Genomic DNA, 14,584 nt, shown 5'->3' on the forward strand with positions numbered 1-14,584 from the left:
ACACAGGGAACCTGAGCCCAGATCAGAACCCTGCAGTTCCCAGCCCCTTTGCTCTGTGTACAGCTGTAGTGCCCCTATGCCCTGTTGTGCGAGGTGCTGTTCAGCCAGGGAGTTTACAATCTAATTAAAGAGGGGACCTGTAATGGGATAGGATTTTACAAAGGCTAATAATGCACATTTGATTTGGAGGCTGGGAACCATTGTTTTTTATAGATCAGTATCAATGGGCTTTGTCCTCTCACAGTTCGGTCCATCACACTTCACTGCCTCACCTCGGAATAATCAGCTTTGCTGTGCACTTTATTGGAGAGTCTCTATTTAACAGGCCCAAGTTCTTAGGCATAAATTATCACTTCCGCCATTTTGAGCTCTTGCTTCTTGTTTTCACTCAGCACCCCTCCCACCGGCAGGCCACACTGAGCTTTGCCTTCCCAGGCAGCCTGCTCGTTCCTCTGGTCTTTTCCAGCCACAATGGTTTTGTGAAAAATCCTAAAGAAAAGAAACAGTTAGTGAGAAGAGAAAAACTCTGCCTCGCTACTCTGGGCAAGGGGCCTGCCCTGTCAGGGGAAGGCAGAGGATCACTGTGCTGTTCATACACGGGTCTGGTTTGTCATTGAATTACACTTTAAGCTTTACATTTCGAACAGTCCTTTCGCTCGTTTGCTGAGTATGGGTATCACTAGTGAACAGAGAGGGCAGGGAAAGGGCCAGGAGGGAACATCTTTCAGCAGATAAGGGTCCAGCTCCCAAACACTGCTGAATGGAAGAAGACACTGTTGCTGAGGTTGGGTGAAACCTTGTTGCAGCTGGTGGGTAGAACTGCTGCCTTTCACTCAGGGCTTGTCTTCACGTACAGCACCACAGCACCGTGCAGCTGCGCCACTGTAGCACTTTCAGTGAAGACGCTATTACGCCAATGGGAGAGCTTCTCCCATCGGCACAGTCAATCCACCTCCCCAAGAGGTAGTAGCTACGTTGATGGGAGAAGCTCTGCCGTCGACATAGTGCTGTCTACACAGGGGTTAGGCCAGTATAACTACGTCGCTCGGGGGAATGGATTTCACATCCCTGAGCGACACAGTTATACTGATATAGGTCTGAAGCTTCTCCATCAATGTAGCTCCCACCTCTCGGGGAGGTGGATTGCTGGCTGGAAAGAAGCTTGGAACTGTCTTTGGCTGTGTTCAGGGAAACAGGACTTTGTACATTCTTTGTAAGTAAACAAGATTGCACCAAAGACATACCTGGCTCTAGCCAGTGGAACAACCTGCAGGACTGCAAAACTTGGCTAATTGCTCAAGTCAAAAAGGGGTCACACTATTCTCTTGAATTGCTCCACTAAACTCAACTCTGGCAAATCCCTAATCTGCTCATCAACACTTCATGATGCTTGTGTTTCCCAGCACTTGTGAATAGCACACATCCAGACAACACTAGGTGAGATGCAGGAGTGTGCTAGAGAGGGGTATCTCAAAAGTACCAATGTAGCATTTTGGATCAGATTGCCACTGAAAATATAAATCTACACCGTAGCCGTAGCACCACCTTAACTCTTCCCCTTGTGCATATGCATTATGAGAAAAATCTTTAATTACATGACCCTGGCTAGTTTGTCCACCAGACCCTGGCTTCATTAAGTGCACAAGTTGGATGTTGTGCAGAGGATGACGCAGGGATATGTAGTGAGTCTGGGTGGAGTGAAGTGGGGAGGGAAGATTCTCTGTTGTCCTGCCTTGTGTGTAGCTACTAACTCCAGTGCAAAGTGGGTGTACAATACCCCCAGATCAGAAGGAAAGTACTGTACACCCACTTTGTGCTGGTGGAGGTGACTCCACAGGCACAGGGGAATGGAGAACGAGGCCCAAATTCAGTTTGTAATTGGCTAATTCTTGTTTAGACGGTGTAGAAGCCACCGAACACGTTATAAGCCTCCATGGTGCTCTGTACAGAGCCAAATCTGGGGCGTTACAGGTAGAATGCCTGCAAGGGATAGTCCTGATGCCATCCAGTCGTCGTGTTTTAAATCTCCTGGGGTGTGTTTTCACTGGCTCAAAGTCAAAGATGATTCTCCCAGGGAAGCTGGTAGGCATTGGAACAGATGACCATACCACCTTAGAGAGCACTGGGTGCCATTTCAGGGAACGGGACCTGTTTAGTTAGGAAGTAGAGCTCTTCGTTTGACTTGAATTTGTACCATTTGATGGTTTTGATCATGCTGAGATGTTTCATCTCAATGGTGTCAAACTTCTTTTCAATCTTGACAGTGATAGGCCAGGTTTCAGTCCCCTAGCGCAGAACACTGACCACTGAGCATTATATATCCTCATACCTATCAAGGTGTTCGGTTTGAGAAAGACATTTTTGACGAGACTCCCCCATTACTGACTTCACTTGTGCAGTGTGGGCTTCAGGTTCTTTCTCAATGCCCCTCACGTTATCAACAACAGAGCTGAGGTAGGTGAAATCACTGGCAATATCGACTGGGTGGCTGCCCACTAAGATGCTAGAGGCCACAGCCCAGCGTGTTCCAGATCAGTGACCAGAAGAATTTTGGGTTTATCCAAATTAGTTTTCAGGCCAATTTTTGCAATTTGCAATTCCCCTGATTCTAACTGAAAGAACGGAGCCCTTAGCGGACACAGTGGGCAGCATGTACAGTAGATGAGACAGGCAATGTATGGTAACATTATCAAAAGCACCAAAGTTCTACTGAAAGTAATTTGGCCATAGCCTAGGGGTCATGTCAGGGAATGGCTAGAGCTTGCTGTGCTCCTGCTATCCCAGCTAGCATTCAGTCTCTTGGGAACTATTGCCAGCTGGTAAGATCAGCGCAGACCCAGAAATGCCCTGAGTGTCAAAGCGCCATAGCTCACTGCACCTTCCCTCCACATCAGAACTTGGCACAGCAGATAATCTGAGTACGCTGCTGTAAAGCATAAGCATGAGGGGGCAGAGTTAAGAGTGTACATACAAGACTAACTTTCCCTGATTCTTCAGTGCTGCATTTTGCAGCCTCACAATTCTTTTAACATCGTTTTTTGAATGGAATATACTTCAATATTAGACACACACATTGCAGGTTGTAAACCACAGTCGTGTTCAAGTGTTCTAACAGTTACATTCTTTTCAGTCAGATGTTGCGATAGGTTCAGTGAGTCTCACTTTTTCGTCTCATAAATGCCCTATGAGAAGTGCATCGTAAGTACTGTAACGAGTTGGTTCCATTAAGCACCTATCACAGAGTATGGAGGTGAGGTTGGGAAATGCTCACAGAGGAGCCCTAGTGATGATGAAATCTTTGTTCTATTTCCGTTGCTGCTGGGCTTACGTTACCTGCAGGTGATTTCTGGTGTCTAGTTATTTTATTCAAAGTATTTCTAAGGATTTGCCCAGGGTGTTCAGAGCTTGGCACACAGGCTCTTTTGGGCAGTGTAAGTATAAATCTGAACAAATAAAAGAGGAAGACGCAATTTTTTCTTTACACACAATCACGAGGTTAAAGCTGCATTAGCTCAGAACCTGCCTCCTACAAAAGTATGCCTACAGCTTGTTATTTGGTCTTCACTTCCCAATATTTCCTTTTAGCAGAAGTTCTTTTTGAGGCAGCTTTTTAGTCACATTCCATTCTCAATACAGGTTGTTACAAAACTGTCTGACTGCAGTTCAGGCATTACTTTCACACTGCAGCAAATGTTCTTCACTGCAAATGTTTAACATTATGAGAGAGACAAGGTAGGTGAGGTCATATCTTTTATTGGCTCAACCTTGTCTCTCTCATATACTGGGATCCATATGGCTATAACACTGCATTTAACACAATGTCATTTTGAGAATTACTGACTGAACTGAAATTGAATCATTTCCAGCTTTGCATCTTTAACTGAAATACCATGTGACAGAGTAAAAGAACATTTTAATGAAACGGATAGATAAATGGTATGTCTAAGGTTGTGAAAAGAAGTATCGTCTTGTATTACTTGAGAACCTGTACGGAATCATGTAATTAAAGAATGTATTATAAATGCATGCGCACAATGGGAGAGAGTTTAAGAGTACTTTTCTTATTATTATTTGTTTTATGGCGGCGCTTAGACACTCCAACCAAGATACCATGGGGCTGGACACCATCTAGACGCACAATGAGAGACATTCCCTGCTCAAAGCTAGGAAATGCAAGCTATGGCTGCATTAATCTGGATTCACTCCTGCTAGCACACAGAAGTGTAACCTGCACCTCCCTGCCCCAGGGAGCTCTCTATATGCTAGTGGGCATTCACCCCACGGGAAGGCAGGGTTCACACAGAGCTTTAGTCTCCAAAAGGAACTCTATAGGCGCCCTGGCAATGGAGGCTGCTGGAGTGCTGGGGGGTGGGGGAAATGCTGAATTATTGTACCCCCGTCCCTGCCTAGCCAGAGCTGCCCACTCTTTGAGCTGTGCTACCTGATGCAGCCGCCTGCCCCAGCAGACGGGAGGTGACAGACACTTCCCACTACATTCAGTTCACCTGAGGCCCAGAAACAATGCAGGAAATTTGAAGAACACCAAGGAAAAGGAGCTGGGGTCTCAAGGACTGACTTACAAACAGTGTAGGCTAAATAGCAATGAAAGAAGGAACATGACAAGTGTCTGAAAGATGTAAACACTAAGGAGACAGATTGCAAAGATAAATTGAATCTGACTAGCAAGAGAAATGAGACCTTTTACACTGGTGATTGCAGTCTTGACGGAAGTCTCACTGATTGGGACCTTTAAAATTAGCTTGGACAACACGCTTGAAAATGCATTATAAGAACAACCCTGCCCTACTGGGGCTGGAGCAGAATAAGGCTTTTCCATCTTTAACTTCTATAGTTCTTCAGACATACTGCAGGATGCATGTATTGAGGGAATGCTCTGACTTTTGGGGGTACTGAACAAAATCTTTAATGTTATTCCACTGAACGTTTGCATGTGTTAACATAACTATTTTGAATTGGTACAAACCTGAATTAGGTCTGGGTCATTTCTCTTTGGAAGCGTAGCTCTATTTTCCTCATACGCGATACTTTGTTCCAGGTAGGGAAGGGGGATTTCTTGAGAACATTTGCATTGGCTCCTATTCCCCAGGCAAGGATCAATTGTAAACCCTCTCTCTATGCTCAAGTAACTCTCGGGTTCTTTCTGCTTTGACTTGAAGCAGTTATAATAGTCACTTGATGTGCCTAGTTTTTGGGTAGCAGCAGGCTGGCAGGATGGGTAACAGTTGGGGTGATATATGGAATACTCTGGTAGGGTTTTCTCTCTCCCACCATCCTCAGAAGGTGTTGCAGCATACATGCCATGTGCACAAATTTGCTGCATAGCGGCAGCATCCATATCGCTTCTGATATTCCTGCTTTCACCCATTTCCATTCGCTTCCCTTCTTTTAGGAGTTCATTTGTCACCGTCTTTGCTGGAACACTGTTCTCAAAGTAAGACTGTGTGTTAGTGAACTGCCCTCTTGTGGCTTCTTGCTTGCGTATGTTTTCCAAAGATGAATGAGTTGGGAACACAGATTGGTTACTGTACCAGTATGTTTCATTCGTGTTATCTGGTATTTCTCTATGGCTGCACTCCCTTGCTGGCTCGGGTTTGCAGGGTTCCATACCAGTAGCATGGCTGCTTATGGTTTTCTTAGTAACTGACTGGAAAATATCTCCAGTAGGGAAGAGTCCATGTTGTGGCATCTGTCCACATCTGCAAAACATGAGTTTCTTCAGGATGGAGTCTCCAGAAGGAACTGAGGCAGACTCAGAATCCAATTTCTCCAAGGGTACATTATTATTGGCCTGAAACATACTCCTCTGCTCTGGTGGCTGCATAAAATTACTGATATTCCCAGTATAAGGAGAATCCAAGGTGTTCAAATTGTCTTCAGGATGAAATGTCCCATCTGCGAGACTCTGACTTGCTCTTTCATCTTGCAGACATGGGGCAGTCAGACTCCTCCTCTCAGCTGGTAAAGGTTGGCTCAAAAGACCTTCCTCTTTTATTTCTGGATCATCTGCAGTGTAAGAGAGCTCCCCTTTATATGGTGACCTCTCATGTTTCTTTTGTGCCCCCGGCCACCCAAAACAAAAGTTCAGAATGCTCTGCATCTTCAAATCCTTTTTTCTTTTGGCAGGAGAGATGTATTGGGTCTCCTCAGTACTGTCTCTATCACTTAGCAGAGACTGTGCAGAAAGTCTATGTGTTACACCACCTCTTTTGGATGGTTTTCTGTTAATGCTCAGGGATTTCTCAATGCCAGAATATGTCCGCTTTGGATATAGGTTGACACTCAAGTTAGATAGAGGACTGCAATGACACTTAACAGCTTCTGATAAGGGCACGTTATTCAATTTACCTGTTTCTGTTTCTTTCACAATTTTGTAGTGACCAGATTTTTGCTTAAAAGGTTCAATATCCAAAGTCTTTGTGTTGTCAAGGTTGGAAGAGATGTAGGGTTTGTTTATAAATCTTAGATCTCTTTGAGCTTCTTTGGGTTTGGTAGACACAATAGGATGTCTTATGGATCTGCAGACTTTTAATTGATGTTTCTGCTCTTCAAAGGGCTCTTTAATGGATATCCCTTTTCTGTAGGGAAATTTTTGAACACTATAAGAGGTAGAAGGCCAAACTGTATCTTGTGTATCTTCAGAGGACACAAAGAACTGCTTGGCAGATGGGGGTTTAAATATAGAAGATGCTTGTTCTATCTGAGCTCCGGGAATGTCAGAATCAGATGAATCTGTCTGCGTTTCCAGCGGCTGATTGATTTCAGGACCTGGGACTTGTTGGAGTCCTACCTGCCCAGTAAACGGAATAGCTTGCTTTTGAGTGTCAGTTTCTAAGTGCGCAGGATTTGGAACTATAGAAATACACAACTTGTTAAAATATTGGTTAAGCTCAGGTTCTTTAAGTTTGAAAGCTAAGACAGGTCTACTTGCATCGCCTCTGACTTTCCTAACCTTTGAAGAACTACTATATTTTGTTTCAGCTCCTGCTAATGAAACAGATGGAACTGAGTAACCTGCTTCCAATGCTAGAGATATAACAAAAGTTGATGAACTAATGGGTAAACACCAATGCTTGGAGGTCTGTGCTTTGACAGGTTTATCAGTCACTGCTTCCAACGGACAATGTAAATGTCCATTCACCAGTTCACCAGAAGATAAATCTTGATGGGCAATACTTTCAGTGTTATGAAACACAGCAACTTTCTTCTTGTCTAGTTTTCTGTTTCCCTCTTCCTTTAACAGTGACTGTTTTGAACATTCACAAACAATACATTCACCAGGGTCTTCCCCTCTACAAGTGAAAGAAGCCTGCACAGCTTTATTGCACTTTGAGGTTGGAGGAGAATCAGCTGACAGGTGCTTTTGATGTAGCTTATTAACTATGTAAGCTTTCTTAATTGTGAAAAAGGCTGGCTCCTGTATTGGGTGCTCAGTACTGAAGAGCTGGGAGGGTTCACTTTTGGAAAGTAAATCTTTTCGAGATGATAAGGCAGACCTTGACTGAAGCACTCTTGCTGAACAACTTGCAGATGGGTGATCAATTGTCTGATTTCTGTTAAATGTAGAAGGTGGTATGGATTTTGGTACCTTTTCTTTTTGGCTGCTCCTAGAATGTTGTGATTTTTTCCCTTGTAGTAAAAGATAGTCCCTGCCGTTATTTTTTCTGTTGGTCTGATTGTTTCCTGAGACCAGAAGAGCTTCTGTCAAGTCATTGGTTCTTTTGCTTCTTTCCCTCTCTTCTCCCAGTGAATGGCACTGATCCTTTATATCAATGTAAGTATGAAGATCACTTTCACTGTCAGAACCAGTTAAATCTAGAGAGGAAACACTTAGAAGTTATTTTCAACTAAAAATGATTCTTTACAATAGAACACTTACAAAATATATCACAAGGAATCATCATCGTTTACAATACTAACTAATGGCAAGATATGTTACTATAAAGCAGCGGTTCTCAAACTGTGGGTCGGGACCCCAAAGTGGGTCGGGAACCCGTTTGAATAGGGTCACCAGAGCTGGCTTAGACTTGATGGGGTCCAAGACCACAGCCCAAGCCCTACTGCTCGGGGCCAAAGCCCAAGGATTTCAGCCCTGGGTGGCGGGGCTCAGGTTACTGTCCCCCTGCCTGGGGCTGAAGCCCTTTGGCTTCGGCTTTGCTCCCCTCTCTCTCCCCCCCCCGGGGCAGTGCGGCATGGGCTTTGGTCCCCTTCACCTGGGGCGGCAGGGCTCAGGCTTCGGTCCCCCCTCCAGGGGTCACATAGTAATTTTTGTTGTCAGAAGGGGGTCGTGGTGCAATGAAGTTTGAGAATCCTTGCTATAAAGTATCCGCAACAAATTCACCAGAGAGAAACAGATTCATATTCATTTCTTTAATAATTCACTATTTATTCTTCAAACTAAAACACTCCTGAAAGTTTAGACAAGGTTCTATAGCCTTTCATTTTACCTTTGCAGCTACAATGACTATGTGAAAAGCTTGCTTCCCAGGAACAAGAATAAAAATCAGATTCATTTGCAACGTCACACCATGCTGAGTTCTTGCTGGACATAGCACCTACAATATAAACATATTAGAAGAGGCTTTGAAAAAATAACTCCTTGGAACAGGGAGGTTGATGCCACTGATGGAAAAAAATCTGACCTTTGTAGAGATGTCAAATAATTAAATAAGATACCTGACTAATTCATCCACTCCTCACAATGTATTCAATAGGGTTTCTATGATTATTGGGAAAGATAAAGAGAGATGGAGCCCTCAGGGCACCTCTTTCAGACAGAGTAGGGCTCTGTGTCTTTTTATAGATTTTCAGAGCCCTAGTGATATTATTGTGATTGTTAATTTGTATTTTGGTAGTGGTAGTGGACCAGGACCCCACTGTGCTGTACAAACACAACACAAAGATGTCTGCCCTAAAGAGCTAGGGTTCTTTCACTGTTGGCAAAAGAAGAAAAATAACACCACTATCACCACCAGGTTGCAAGAGATGCAGAAATCTGGCAGAGGATTCATAGGCTACTGCATAACTACACAGCTTTACATAGAGATGGAAACATAAAAGATCTGGTCATCTAGTTCTTCCACCATCTTGTGAAGCATCAGCAGCTCCCATTTAAAGACAAGTGAAATAATAAGAATCAGATGAGAGAATTAATCTATATTCAGTCTGAAAAAACTGAGCGGTCTATTCTAATCTGGGAGCAGCAGCTTTGGTAAGGCAGTGCTTAAAATGTGTGCCTCAGCAACCTGGCACAATTAAAAAGTAATTTTTTTGCCTGGCCTGCAACTAGGCAGGCCACTCATCTGCTTTTCAACTGGACAGTCCTGCTTTTGTACTGTCTGTCCCCCATCCAATACTGAGGCAAAACCAGATGTGGTTTTGTCCAGTATCAGACAGGCAACACCATAATTGACAGCATGCCACTCTGCCCCAACCAGCATGACCTTGCACACACTGTGTGTGCGAGGTCACACCAGCGGAGGCAGGGCAGCATGCTCTTCCAAATGGCCCCCCCACGTGGCATGACCTCCCATGCACCATGTGTGCAAGGTTATGGCAGCAACAGGCCCACTGTTTCTGGAAGTACCAGAATGTCTGGCATTTTGGGAATGTGCGAGAGGCCACCCTGCCTGCAACCCCTTGTGGGTCACCCCACACACACATTTTAAGCATTGTCTCTATCCTCATTCAACTGCTTAATGTCATTTGTGTTTGTTAAGGGGATACCATCCTCCCTTTTCAAGTAGTGACAATGAAAACATTCAGGAGGGCTCATTTGTTTCTTTCTTTCTGCTACTGACATCTTCTTCCAACTATAACTTTTTCCCCTCTGAGAACTAAGCAGATTGAAATTAATTAGCTCTTGGAAATAAAAAGGGTGGGTTTTTTATTATTTCTTACAGAAATCAGTTTCACAAAGGCCCTATCCAAACTAGATCATTTTTCCAAAAATATCCCTCCAGTGCCATGTGTTCTGTTCCACCAGTGGTAGCAATGTTGGAAGTCCTCATGTAGATAGCACTGGTGGCATATTAACACCATCACACATAACCCTTCTTACAGTAGATCCAGCTGACAGGTGTTAAAAATGCTGGTGGCCCATCTACACTTTAGCTTCTGACATTGCTGCCACAGTTAAAATGGTGTTAGCAGTGGCATTCCCAACCCCACCAGCTTCATGGGGAGAGCTGCCCCCTATGCATCTTCAACCCCACCAGCTCCATGGGGAGAGCTGCCCCCTATGCAATCCAAATCCTGCCAGCCCCACCGGGAGAGCTGTCCCATGTGCACCCATAACCTCACCAGCCGCCTTGGGAGAGCTGCCCTTTATGCACCCCAACCCTGCCAGCCCCATGGGGAGAGCTGCCCCTTAAGCACCCCAACCCTGCCAGCCCCATGGGGAGAGCTGTCCCATGTGCACCCATAACCCCACCAGCCTCCTTGGGAGAGCTGCCCCTTATGCACCCCAACCCTGCCAGCCCCATGGGGAGAGCTTTCCCCTATGCATCTTCAACCCCACCAGCTCCATGGGGAGAGCTTTCCCCTATGCATCTTCAACCCCACCAGCTCCATGGGGAGAGCTTTCCCCTATGCATCTTCAACCCCACCAGCTCCATGGGGAGAGCTGCCCCTATGCAACCCAAACCCTGCCAGCCCCATGGGGAGAGCTGCCCCATGTGTACCCATAACCCCGCCAGCCCCATGGGGAGAGCTACCCCATGTGCACCCATAACCCCGCCAGCCCCATGGGGAGAGCTGCCCCATGTGCACCCATAACCCCGCCAGCCCCATGGGGAGAGCTACCCCATGTGCACCCATAACCCCGCCAGCCCCATGGGGAGAGCTGCCCCACGTGCACCCATAACCCCGCCAGCCCCATGGGGAGAGCTGCCCCTATGCAATCCAAACCCTGCCAGCCCCACTGGGAGAGCTGTCCCATGTGCACCCATAACCCCGCCAGCCCCATGGGGAGAGCTGCCCCACGTGCACCCATAACCCCGCCAGCCCCATGGGGAGAGCTGCCCCATGTGCACCCATAACCCCGCCAGCCCCATGGGGAGAGCTGCCCCATGTGCACCCATAACCCCGCCAGCCCCATGGGGAGAGCTGCCCCACGTGCACCCATAACCACACCAGCCGCCTTCAGAGAGCTTCCCCCTATACATCTTCAACCCTGCCAGCCCCATGGGGAGAGCTGCCCCAGGCCCTGCCCCGCCCCGCCCCCTGGGGGTCGATCTCCGCCCCTCTCACCCGCAGGCTCCGCCCCTCCCGCGGCTCATGGCCTCTGCTGCCCCCGCGCCCGCCGCTTCCGGGTCCCCGGGGGGGATTTGCGTGACATTAGCATGATTCACAGCGCCGCGGGGTGACGTCATACGGCACTGTGATGGAGTTCCGGCTTCACCCCCCCCCCGCGGGGCACTGGCCGGGGACTCTGCCTCCCGCCCCCCTGCAGCGCCCGGGGACTCTCCGTGTCAGGTAGGGTCCCGCACCTCCCGGTGCCAGCCCCTCCGCCTGGGACTCCCCTCGCCCTTGGGCGCTCATCCCCCAGCGGGGGGCGTCTGTTCCCACGGGGGGCTGCAGCCAGGGGGCCCCTCCACGGGTACCAGCCTCCCAAGTCAGCGCCCTGCCCAGGAGACCTCCCTGCCAAGTGGCACCCCCATCCCCATGCGCTACTGGCACAGTACCGCCCCGGCGCCCAGACAGGGCCAGACCGCCTGGGGCGGGCAGTAAGCAAAGGGCCGAGTGAGCAGCTCAGAAGAGAGAGCTGATAGCATCAGGCTGAGCTTCCCTCCTCCTCCGTGGGGGTCTCTGCGGTTTAACTGCCCTGGGAAGGGGAACGAGGGGAGTGTGAAGCTCTGCGCAGTGCCTCCCTGCCCGCACTGGCCCTAGGGACTGGCAAGGTGCAGGGCTTGTCTACCTGAGAAATTATTCCCCCAGCCGGAGTGAGGTAGGGTGTGAATTTAAAGCACTCCAGCTATTCTGGAATAACTCTTTGTGGGGACATGCTCATTGTGGAGTAAGAGAGCCTTTTTCTGGTTTTTGGCCCTGGGGTAAATGGGCATACCTTCCATTAACTTCACTGACCGCTACTGGACTTCACTGGGAGTTGTGAGCACATACACCAGAGCTGAATTTGATCCAGAATAGGGCTAGTAACTTCACAATAGGCATCTCTAGGTTTGTCTCGCTGATTCCATTTCCAAAGTGCTGAATCTACAAATTAAAAACTGATCTACCCCACATGCCAATGACACAGGTTCCATCTAGAACACTTCTGGTCCACACATCACCAATCACTAAGATGCTGCAAATGGAACTTAGTTAATAATTCTGTTGACGTGTGAGGCAAAATAGACTCCAGCTTTCTCATCTGATATAAAGGAGGAGCAGACACCACTGATTTGGTCAGTTTAATGTACCCTCTCTACACACACGCTCATCATATATCATTCTAGAGCTTATTGTGTGTACTTGAAGATGAGGTTTGCTGTGGAGCTGTCAAGTAGTGCCCCTACCATAAAAAACAGGGATAGCGTCATTATTTATCAACACATTAAAATGACCACTTTGAAATATTTGCATTAGTTTCTGTTTAATGACTATGTATTATTTTAAGACATAAATTTGGATTTCTTTTGACCTCAAAGTATCACAACAACAATCTAAAGGGTAAAAAAAAAATCTAATAATAAATACGTACAGGCATCATTGAAATGTAACAGCACTGGTGACATTTCTAGTCATCATCATCATGGGTTGCCACATTCTTTATTCTCTTGGTATATACAGTTCTGTGCAGGGAAGATTGTTCTGACTACAGACACAGTTGATTTTCTCAAGTATTTTTCATGGTGAACTGGTGCTGGACATTTTTTGGTTTTTCAAACACTGCATAAGAGAATCTGCCTGGGTAGAGTGACATTTTTTTTCCCCACACTTCAGTGATATTTCTTGTGATGCTGGACTATCTGGAGACTGTTCTTGAAATACCACTCTATCCATTGAATGAAAGATATTATTTCAGTCAAGGATCTCCATGTTGATTATATTATCTCCTTCATGGATGAGATTTCCATCCGCATGTAGTGGTACAATTCCATTTGGAATGAACACATCTCCCTGGAGTCTTTTTACTTCAGTTTTTTGCAGCACTAGTGATGAATTGCTTCCGTTCATCATAATTGATATCAGTGGAGGTGTAGCCTGTCAATTAAATTACAGGCCCCAGACTCATGGTGTAGCGGTGCAGCATGGTTTATGTGCAGTGGTGAATTATTTGAATGTCTTCTGAAAGATGGTAGTCATTGCTGGGTGAATTATATACATTTTTATCCATCAACGAACGGACAAAGAAACTCTTGCATCAACTGGGGCACAAAAGTAGATGACTTCTCTAAACCACAATCATCTGGCTTTGGATAATATTCTGAGGCTTTCATTTTAGCTATTTCAGACTGAAGGATTTAAGTGGCATTATACAAAACCACTTAGTCATTTGAAAGCTATTCATCAGGCTCCCTCACCAGAAGAACATAGACCAAACATTTGGATGTCTTAAATTCCTGCTTCAGCTTACTAGTAGCTTGGATAGCATCAGCTAATGTTGTTGCACTTTATAGAACAAAGGTAGATTTGCCTAGTTCGTGCTGTGCATGGAATGAAATTGCAGAACCAGAATGTTTTTCTGATCTTGCTGTTGCAATTGCTTGCAGTTTCTACATCTGAGAGAAGTAGGGCTTTATATCTTTGTAGCAGCTTGGATAGAAGAGCCTTCTTGCTGGATAATGATATTATATACATTTTTTCAATCAATTGATTGAAATGCAGTGTCATAAGATGACTGTATTGTTGAAGTGTAACTAGATAGTTTTAGTTTAAGATTCATTTTACTCAAGTAGGAAGAAAGGCATGTTGAGTGATAAATTGCATCCTTAGCAATCAAGTCTTCCACAGGTATTCTTCTGCACAACATATCATCATCTCTTCTTTGAAGTGCTGCCTCTCTGATATTGGTTGCTCTCTACAGTGTTTCTATTTTATTAGGGTTCTTGTGTTGTGTGTTTTTTATCAAGCAAATGATGCAACAGGACCAATCACTGGAAGATGTGCATACTCTGGAAGCGGGTGAATATGATGCTGTCTGATCAGATTGTCTGTTTTCTTTCCTGGGTTCACTACAACTCTGACATGTGTCAAAGTCTATTTTCTTGTGTATTTCTGAAAGCAGGCCCTGTCATAGAGTATTGGTGGCACATCATCTAAACTAGAAAAGGCATCCTATGCTAATACTATTAATTTCTCCTGCCTTCTGCTGCCAGCATCACAGAATTCTGTCCAGCATTGGTGGCTTTGGACAGTTTTGTATTGTTTTGATTTCCTTGACAAACATTTTTTAAGTTTGTAGGGAATCTTTTTCTCTTTGATGTAAGCTTTAAGGGGTCTGTATACTCCATGTCTTCATATAGTGTAACTTTCCTGTAGAGTTAAAATTCTCAAAGTATCTTGTTAGCATTACTGTCACCATTACCACCATTTTTCATTTTGTACAAGTAAACAGGCTTATGCT

At 45.8% G+C, this 14,584-nt stretch overlaps 1 protein-coding gene and 1 long non-coding RNA gene across 5 annotated transcripts in view; one reads left to right on the forward strand and one right to left on the reverse strand.

Annotated features, from left to right (window-relative positions):
- On the reverse strand, positions 1-13,089 carry LOC125622155 (uncharacterized). Of its 2 annotated transcripts, none has more exons than XR_012664736.1 (4): positions 12,719-13,089; positions 8,466-8,573; positions 4,985-7,833; positions 1-489 (listed from the first exon to the last, which is right to left on the reverse strand). It is a non-coding gene; the product is annotated as an uncharacterized LOC125622155 (long non-coding RNA). The 2 variants fall into 2 exon arrangements; XR_012664735.1 differs by lacking the exon at positions 12,719-13,089 and adding an exon at positions 11,269-11,382.
- Positions 11,383-14,584, forward strand: part of GSS (glutathione synthetase) — a 24,350-nt gene continuing 21,148 nt past the window's right edge. For all 3 annotated transcript variants that reach the window (XM_048819818.2, XM_048819819.2, XM_048819820.2), the window contains exon 1: positions 11,383-11,493. The gene's annotated coding sequence lies outside the window, so the exon portion shown is untranslated. The remainder of the gene's footprint in view (positions 11,494-14,584) is intronic.

Source organism: Caretta caretta, chromosome 13 (genome assembly GCF_965140235.1).
Source record: "Caretta caretta isolate rCarCar2 chromosome 13, rCarCar1.hap1, whole genome shotgun sequence".
Lineage (NCBI taxonomy): Eukaryota > Metazoa > Chordata > Testudines > Cheloniidae > Caretta > Caretta caretta.